Below are 8,570 nucleotides of genomic sequence, written 5' to 3'. Positions count from 1 at the left end.
ATCTAGTACATTTAACGTATTAAAGACAATAAACTCTTTATTAAATTATAAATAAATTAAACGCCTATGTAATATATAAGCCATATAAGAATATATGGTTGTATTTTAAATTTAAATAACTGCATTCGGACGCATTGTTTACAACAGGAAAAGCTTAGGAATTACATATTTTAATAAATCTATAAATATTAATTTTATTCCACAAATTCACTGTAAATATTTAAATATATTATGATGCCCAGAGATTATACAAAAATGTATGCTAATGATTATAATAATCAAATATTTTATTCATAAAAAAGTATACCTTACATACAAAATTAATGCGTAAATAAAAAATATATGATATAATAGTTATTATTATATAATATTATGTATGCAAATTTTATGATAATAATAATAATTAGTATAAACTTTTATATGATCTCTTGGGCCCCATTGAGCCAAACTACCTTTGTACAAGTTATTTACCCGTTTACTGGATTATTATTTCAGGGAAGGGGAGGGTAGTGTGTAATTACCTAACTGTAGTTACAGGATGAGAACTCTGCTTATGGTCTCCCGTCTTCCCAGTACTCTGTTGTATAACCTTTGAAATTACTGGCAGTTTTGGCCTCCACCACCTTCTTACTTACCTTTTTTTCAACCGTCTACCACTGTTTGCAAAAGAAAATTTTCAAATATTTTTCGGTACCTATGTTTTCTTAGCTTGAATCTGTGTCCTCCTGTTCATGAAGTTGCTGGTTTCAGAAATTCCTCTTTGTCAATTTGGTCTATTCCTGTTAGTATTAAGTTCCCCTGCAACCTAATATTCACAATCAATTAGTATGTCACATATGCACTTATTAAATAAGCCAATATTGACTACTGTATAAGCAAGTGCAAAAACGGGTTGCAACCTTGTGGTCTGCTTGACGTCTTGACACATGAATGTCTCCTGAATGAGGTTTATAAATCTGCCTGTTCAATTGTCCTTCATTCTTGCTTCGTGGGCCTCCCAGTCTATTGCTGTCAAGTTGAAGTCCCCCAGTACCAACAACTGTAACTTATCACTATCTGCTTTTACTATAATCTCTCTCATGACCATTATGAGGTCCTCTCATTTGTCATCCAGTTCCTCCTTTGTCCACGTGTTGCTTGCTGGTGGGTCGTAGGCATTTATGATTATCAGTTTATCATCCTGATTCCAGACCTGCAGCGCCAATATGTCAACTTCTGGAGGGAAGTTGACATATTTACATATTGAGGGAACTTCTTCTCGAGTCTCAATTATTAACTCTCTTACCTTCAGGTGTTCTTTCACCAGCACAGCCACTCCTCCCCCTTCCTAGTTGTCCTGTCACGTCTCCAAACTGAGAAGCCCCGTGGGAATACGACCTCATTTTAAATATTTTCAAGTTTCGTCTCTGTTAGTGCGACAATATCTGGGACTTTAAGCTGAATTATATCTCTTAGCTCCAGTATTTTTTTTATCTTACTTCATCCATGTTGGTATATACAATTTTCAGGAACATGTTTCCTTTCCCTTTGTTTTTTATTCCCCCTTCTTCTAATGGTTTTGTTGCTTTGTTTTTATGTACCATTTCAATAGATTTTCAGTCCCTGACACTTTGTAGAAAACAGAAATTCTTTCTTCTTCCTTTTTTATTCCCATTTAGACGTTTCGCTTCATCAAGGTTTGTTTTCATCTTTTCTATCTTCCATTGAGAGGTCTTGTCTTATTGACCAAACTCATCACTCTGCAATTTCCTGGCATTTCTAAGCACTTTTGTCATTTGTTTCACTCCATGAAATGTCTATATACACTCCAAGCTGTGTAGCAGCTTGCATGAGATGATAGACAAACAACTAACAAAATAACACAACATACTGTAATATTAGCCTTCATTGAATGATGTTCACTTGTGCTGGCATTACTGGATGATGTTCCCTTAAGTATAAGCTATATTGGACAGAGTTTAATTCAAGTACCACAAGTATTACTGGGCTATTGGATGATGTTCCCTTAAGTGAGAGCGTTATCAACATTCAATAAAGTTTCTTCAACTATTTTCTCCTGGGGATTTTTAATATGTACCTGTGCTTAAATATTAAAACTGTTTTGCATTATGTTGACCAGACCACACACTAAAAGGTGAAGGGATGACGACGTTTCGGTCCGTCCTGGACCATTCTCAAGTCGAAACGTCGTCGTCCCTTCACCTTCTAATGTGTGGTCTAGTCAACATACTTTAGCCACGTTATTGTGACTCATCGCCTGTTTAGCATTATAAATCAACACAATTAAACATTCATAAGTAATGCTTTCAAATATTTTATTATCAAAGTACCAATAAACAGGATATTCATTTATAAATTACATTTGGAAAAATATTTAATTAAAATTCCACTTCTGTGACTAGTAGCTGATAGTTATACACTTAAAATAAATTTACTTACTTTTTCATAAACAATTCAAGATTGTCTGAATGTGTCATGCAATGTGGAAAACATTAAAATACATAAATTGTAATCAAATATGAAATTCAAGAATAATTAACAGTATTCTTGACTCTGACATCACAATACCAGTATATGAAATAATAATAAAAAATAAATAATCAAAATATTATTCAGGATGCAAATACCAGGAGCAGAAAGACATAAAATGAGTGATGTCAATGGAAGTGGTGTTGGAGATCCATGAGAAAAACTTCTAGGGGTCATAATATCCACTTCAGTATGTGTAACAGTCAGTATTTATGAATCATGCCACATGAATCTTCAATGAATAAAACTTAGAAAAAAATAAACAATTTATCAAGTCTTATCAAACAAAAGAATTGATCAAGCAGAAGAATGGAAAGCAAGGAAGTAAGAACTTTAACCCATGTTAGTGCCTGGAGTGTTTAAACACTAAACAAACTATCCACAAAACAAAATAAATTTTGTATTCTCTTCAGCAGAATGCATCACATTGATAAATTAATGATGAGAATCACAAATTAGTGGAATATCTATATACAGTACAGCTATGTTAAATTATATTAATGACTATAAAGAGATTTCTTTGTAATATTTTGTTCTGTGTTGAGCAATCACGCCAGAGTACTATACTAATAAAGTTAGAATGCCCTAGAGTACTTACATAGGGTTAAACAACCAACATCCTATATTCATTCTTCCAGCTGTATAGGATGAAAACACTAAAGCACATAAGGTTATTTTGTCCTACATCACAGACACAAGTGCTCACATACATCATCATTATCAATCCATTTCCAGTTTTATGAGTGTGGCAGCATCAGCCCGAAGAAGAAGAAGATACAAGAGTACAGTAATAAAAAACTAAAGTAATATTAAACAATAGCAATCATCTGGAAGGGGACGACAGGGATGGGCCCCATCTTCTCTATATTATCTCCACTAAGACATAATACCTCTTCATCCTATGAAAATAGGATAGTGAGGATGAGTAATTATACTTCCTAATTTGTAAATATCCTACAGCTATTTCAGTTTCATAGCTGCCAGCCAGTTACTCAGCTAGAGTATCTCTTGGCTAATGCAGATCATTTTCCAGAGGTTCATGAATACACATCTATAGTCGTAACATCAAGGATAATTATGGCAATAGCAAGTTTTTAATTTTTGGAAAATATGATTTTCAGTTTTCCAAAGCCTGTATGGGTAATATTAATCATGTTTTGGAAAAAAAAAATGATGTCAATGTAAAGGCCAACTGTTAACATATTTTTACATCTACTATATTGTACATGGGACACATCGGCTTTAATTAAATATTGTACATGTAAAATGAGATTATCTCATAAAAATTATGCTCATTAAATCCTATAGCTTAGCTAAATGAATTGTGGGGTTCAGTCCCTGAGCCCATTATGTGGCTCTGTAACCCTTTCCACTACCGCCCACAAGATGGGTATGGGGTGCATAATAAATGAACTAAACTAACTAAATCTTATAGAAGATCACTGCAAAAAATAATGAACTATTTGATCATTTTAATCAAAGTGACTGTAAAGATGAAGAGGTAAAATGGCCCAAGATTCAGGTGCATAACTGGAAAGGAGCCAAGAGATCTCCAAGGAAAGAATGCAATTTTCCGCATAAGAATCCAACCCTACCACCTTCACATCTAGATACTTACAGACCAACTTCACTTACCATACAAATATTTGTAACAACATGACTTTATACAATGGTATTGCACAATCTGTTTTTTTGTTATGCTATCATCTGACAAAGATATTTCCCACACTCCTGAGACATTCTCTATACCATTTCCAATTCCTTTTCTACAATGTATTTATCGTATCTTGATACAACTTATTTATACTTGCAGCTTTTTTATATAGTAACTTGTACAATGATGCATGTACTTCTTCCAAAGATAAATTTCTTGCCATTTTATCTTGTCTCTTCATGTACCTTTTACTCTCACTTTCTTGGATCTTTCTCATTCACTTTATATCCACTTCTTTTATCATCAAGTGTAATTGCTACTTTCTGATTCCTTAAAGCACTTCCTGGCACACTTCTACCAGTCACTGCAACTAGCAAGGATAAGAAACTTAGACGATTGTCATGCGCTTCAAGAATACCTGGACAAAATAAGTGTATGGAGCACCACTTGGCAATGGTATTTAATGTGAATAAATGCCATGTCATAGAATGTGGAATAGGAGAGCATAGACCACACACAACCTACAAATTATGTGAAAAATTAAAAAAAAAAAAATCTGATAAAGAAAGAGATCTAGAGGCAATTCTAGATAAAAAAAACTATCCCCTGAGGACCACATAAAACACATCACGCCAGGGGCCTATGCTACATTTCCCAATTTCAGAACTGTTTTTAAATACTGTACATGGATGGCGAAATACTAACGAAATTGTTCACGACCTTTGTTAGACCAAAGTTGAAATATCCAGTGGTTGTATGGTGCTCATATCTTAAGAAGCACATCAACAAACTGGAAAAGGCACAAAAACATGCAACTAAATGGCTTCCAGAACTGACAACAACAGCTATGAGGAAAGGTTAGAGGCATTAAATATGCCAAAACTAGACGATAGGAAAAAAGAGGCGATATGATCACTACATACAAAATAGTAACGGGAATCGATAACATTGATAGGGAAGAATTCCTGAGACCTGGAACTTCAAGAACATTACCAGTCTCTTCAAGAGACTCTTCAACTTCAAGAGTCTCTGCAACATTTCTATGAACAGTAGCAGTCTGTGCAGCACTTTCATGGTCATAGATTTAAACTAACTAAACAAAGCTGCCAAAGAAATATAAGAAAATTCACTTTTGCAAACAGAGTGGTAGACAGTTGGAACGAGTTAAGTGAGAAGGTGGTGGAGGCCAAATCCGTCAGTAGTTTCGAAACGTCATATGACAATGAGTACTAGGAAGATGGGACACCACGAGCGTAGCTCTCATCCTGTAACTACACTTAAGAAATTACTTCTACCAGTCTATGCAACACTTACATGAACACTACCAGTTTGTGCAGCACTTTTATCAGTCTAAGCAACACCTTCATGAACACTTCCAGTCTGTGTAATAGTTTTATGAACACTACCAATTTCTGCAACACGTCCATGAGCATTACCAGTCTCTGCAACACTTCTATGAACACTACCAGTCTGGGTAACACTTTTACCAGTTTCACTTACTCAAATAATGTGCTAGATGAAGGACTCCATATGCTTCCACAATCTTCAGCCTTGTATGGTATGCTCCATATATTTATGTATACAGTACAGAAGTGTCAATTCACATGAACAAACTACATGGGGGTGAGGCATGTTCTCCAGTTCATTGCCTGGAGAATTCCAAAACAATTCTCCAGGTAACGAACTGGAGCATACAACCACTGTAACACATACAGGTTTGTTGGTTGGTTTACCAGTAGGGTAGTATAGTGAAATATCTTCATGATAACCCTGAAGCATATGAGGTAAGTACAAAACCATCATTTGTCCAAATTAAGAAAAAACTTAAAAAAAATAAAAACTTTAAGCATTCTTCATTTTGAGCGTCACATATAAAAGAGCAATCACTGCAAACTTTTCCATTTCAGATGTATAACTATTTGACAACTAATGGTTGTGCACTCGTGACAATGAGCAAGATTTCCACTAAAATATTGTCAGCCAGTCTAGATATACAAATTTACATCAAATAAATTTCTTTTGTATTTTTCATTATGACCATCACACAGGAGTGTCATGACGTGTGATGATAATCACTGACGAACAAGTTGATGTCAAAATTATATACTGTACTGTATATACAATTATTATAGGGCCCAAAAATATAAAATGTTTATACAGCGAGCGAGTGATGCAGCATCAACTTTACATCATCACATACAAGCACGAACTTACCTGAATTTACCCGAGGACCATTCACTCTACTGGCCTCAATGAGAACAGGAAGGTGGCAGCCTGTCAAGGGTCTCCCTATTTGTTCTGATGACTTTATCTAATTGGTTCTTAAATTGCAGCAGAGATTTGGCATTAACAGCTTTGGTGGGTAGGCAGTTCCATGGGCTTATAACCCTATGGGTGAAAAGGAATCTCCTGTTTTGTCCTACAATGTGGGACAGAAAACAGGAGATATTCTTTCACTCAATGTTTTAAACACTGTTTACAGCTCACAGCTGCTGCATATCATGTCAATTTTTTGCCCAATGGTAATATATTTTCACACTTTCTTACCACCTTTAACACCAAGGTTGCTGCTGTAAGACATCTGGTCAATTAAAAAAAACAATCAGTGACAACAGTCTAGAAGCGATGCAGCTCTGGTATTCGAAGCATAGTGTGACAGTGACTTGAGAATATTTTGACATTTGTTTTTGCTAATTTTGTGTAGAGATATTTAGTTATCATTGTCTGACCATAATATTTAGTGTAGTAAATTGTTGTATTTTAGTTTGTTTTATGTATTTTAGCAATATTTGGACTTTGTAGACATATTTAAGCATGGACGAGCCACATGGTGCAATAATAATTCACTTTTTGCTGTTCTGTGTACATCTTGTTTAATATTAATTGATAATATACTGTAATTTGTAAAATATCGTCATATCTAAGTTTGTTTTGGTTCAACGAACTTCAGATAACCGAGCTTATATGGTACTGATGGTTTTGGTAGCCACCACCTTTTCACTTGAATTGTTCCATCATTCTACAATTTTATTCTCAAAAAGAGAGCGTTTGTATGTTTTCGCAGCACTTTTGTTTTCTGGGATTGAATCTATGCCCTCTTGTTTTTGAAGTTGCAGATTTAAAAAGATCTTCCCTTGTCTATTTTGTTGATTCCCATTACTATTTTGTACATAGTGATCACGTCACCTCTTTCCTGCTATCTTCTAGCCTTGTCATGTTTAATACCTCCAGGCTCTCTTTATAGCTCATGTTCTTAAGTTCTAGAAGCCATTCAGAAGCATCTTGAGGTTATCTTGAGATGATTTCAGGGCTTAGCGTTCCCGCGGCCCGGTCCTCGACCAGGTCTCCTTTTTGTTATACACCCCCCAGGAAGCAGCCCATAGCAGCTGACTAACTCCCAGGTACCTATTTACTGCTAGGTAACAGGGGCATCAGGGTGAAAAACATTTTGCTCATTTGTCTCTGCCTCCACCGGGGATCGAACCTGGAACTTCAAGACTACGAATCCAAAGCGCTGTCAACCCAGCTGTCAGGCGCTCGTCTGCATTTTTTATAGTTTATTGATGCGCTTCTTAAGATATGGACACCACACTACTGCATATTTCAATTTCAACTACTGTAGTGCATACAGTATTCCAATTTTAGTCTCACATATTGCATAAACAGTTTCTTTAACATTCCTCCATTCTGGTTTTTATACCGATGATACTAATATGGACATAACAGCTCCATATGGATGTAGTGGACTTTACTCTGACCCATGAAAAATCCTGCAATCGTTTCATGACTTAAGTACGTAAATGTGGTTATCATTGCAAATATTACTATGCCTATGCTAATGGGGTAATCCATCATAGTATAAAATTTCATGATATATATATATATATATATATATATATATACCAATTTTTGACCAAACCACAAACTACAAAGTGAAGGGACGACGATGTTTCTGTCTGTCATAGACCATTCTCAAGTCGATTGTGATTGAAGGGAAATGTCGTCATCCCTTCACTTTCTAGTGTGTGGTTTGGTCAGCATATTTCAGCCACATTATTGTGACACCTCGCCTGTATATACCAATTATTTTCATATGGTTTTCACAGCTCTATATAGTTGTAATGAGGTATACCAGGTCAACCAATCATTAAACATAATAATAAAGGAAGTGAAGAAGGCCTATTGGCCCATATGAGGGACCTACTATTTATATCCACCCAAACTTATTCACAGCAAACATGAAAATGAAGGTTAATTGCAGAAGACGTATTGGTCCAGCAGAGGCAGCTGCTATTGGTATCCACCTAAACTCATTCATATAAATTAATGAGTTTGGGTGGATATGAATAGGAGCTGCCTTGTCTGGACCAATAGGCCTTCTGCAATT

The sequence above is a fragment of the Procambarus clarkii genome, chromosome 31, assembly GCF_040958095.1.
Source record: "Procambarus clarkii isolate CNS0578487 chromosome 31, FALCON_Pclarkii_2.0, whole genome shotgun sequence".
Lineage (NCBI taxonomy): Eukaryota > Metazoa > Arthropoda > Malacostraca > Decapoda > Cambaridae > Procambarus > Procambarus clarkii.
Note: the sequence above shows the minus strand (reverse complement) of the source record.